Here is a 1,900-nt window from a genome sequence, read left to right as displayed (position 1 = left end):
CTCCCAGGCCCTCCCACCTAGTGGGCTGTCTGGAATAGAAACACCTGTATATATAATAATGGCAGGGTTCTCCCAGGCCCTCCCACCTAGTGGGCTGTCTGGAATAGAAACACCTGTATATATAATAATGGGGGTTCTCCCAGGCCCTCCCACCTAGTGGGCTGTCTGGAATAGAAACACCTGTATATATAATAATGGGTTCTCCCAGGCCCTCCCACCTAGTGGGCTGTCTGGAATAGAAACACCTGTATATATAATAATGGGTTCTCCCAGGCCCTCCCACCTAGTGGGCTGTCTGGAATAGAAACACCTGTATATATAATAATGGGGTTCTCCCAGGCCCTCCCACCTAGTGGGCTGTCTGGAATAGAAACACCTGTATATATAATAATGCCAGGGTTCTCCCAGGCCCTCCCACCTAGTGGGCTGTCTGGAATAGAAACACCTGTATATATAATAATGGGGTTCTCCCAGGCCCTCCCACCTAGTGGGCTGTCTGGAATAGAAACACCTGTATATATAATAATGGGGTTCTCCCAGGCCCTCCCACCTAGTGGGCTGTCTGGAATAGAAACACCTGTTTATATAATAATGCCAGGGTTCTCCCAGGCCCTCCCACCTAGTGGGCTGTCTGGAATAGAAACACCTGTATATATAATAATGGGGGTTCTCCCAGGCCCTCCCACCTAGTGGGCTGTCTGGAATAGAAACACCTGTATATATAATAATGCCAGGGTTCTCCCAGGCCCTCCCACCTAGTGGGCTGTCTGGAATAGAAACACCTGTATATATAATAATGGGTTCTCCCAGGCCCTCCCACCTAGTGGGCTGTCTGGAATAGAAACACCTGTTTATATAATAATGGGTTCTCCCAGGCCCTCCCACCTAGTGGGCTGTCTGGAATAGAAACACCTGTATATATAATAATGGGTTCTCCCAGGCCCTCCCACCTAGTGGGCTGTCTGGAATAGAAACACCTGTTTATATAATAATGCCAGGGTTCTCCCAGGCCCTCCCACCTAGTGGGCTGTCTGGAATAGAAACACCTGTATATATAATAATGCCAGGGTTCTGGAATAAGAGCCCAGGCCCTCCCACCTAGTGGGCTGTCTGGAATAGAAACACCTGTATATATAATAATGCCCAGGCCCTCCCACCTAGTGGGCTGTCTGGAATAGAAACACCTGTATATATAATAATGCCAGGGTTCTCCCAGGCCCTCCCACCTAGTGGGCTGTCTGGAATAGAAACACCTGTATATATAATAATGCCAGGGTTCTCCCAGGCCCTCCCACCTAGTGGGCTGTCTGGAATAGAAACACCTGTATATATAATAATGCCAGGGTTCTCCCAGGCCCTCCCACCTAGTGGGCTGTCTGGAATAGAAACACCTGTTTATATAATAATGCCAGGGTTCTCCCAGGCCCTCCCACCTAGTGGGCTGTCTGGAATAGAAACACCTGTTTATATAATAATGCCAGGGTTCTCCCAGGCCCTCCCACCTAGTGGGCTGTCTGGAATAGAAACACCTGTATATATAATAATGCCAGGGTTCTCCCAGGCCCTCCCACCTAGTGGGCTGTCTGGAATAGAAACACCTGTTTATATAATAATGGGTTCTCCCAGGCCCTCCCACCTAGTGGGCTGTCTGGAATAGAAACACCTGTTTATATAATAATGCCAGGGTTCTCCCAGGCCCTCCCACCTAGTGGGCTGTCTGGAATAGAAACACCTGTTTATATAATAATGCCAGGGTTCTCCCAGGCCCTCCCACCTAGTGGGCTGTCTGGAATAGAAACACCTGTATATATAATAATGCCAGGGTTCTCCCAGGCCCTCCCACCTAGTGGGCTGTCTGGAATAGAAACACCTGTATATATAATAATGCCAGGGTTCTCCC

The sequence above is a fragment of the Oncorhynchus tshawytscha genome, unplaced genomic scaffold (genome assembly GCF_018296145.1).
Source record: "Oncorhynchus tshawytscha isolate Ot180627B unplaced genomic scaffold, Otsh_v2.0 Un_contig_3370_pilon_pilon, whole genome shotgun sequence".
In the NCBI taxonomy this organism is placed as follows: domain Eukaryota; kingdom Metazoa; phylum Chordata; class Actinopteri; order Salmoniformes; family Salmonidae; genus Oncorhynchus; species Oncorhynchus tshawytscha.
This window is presented reverse-complemented; position numbering follows the sequence as displayed.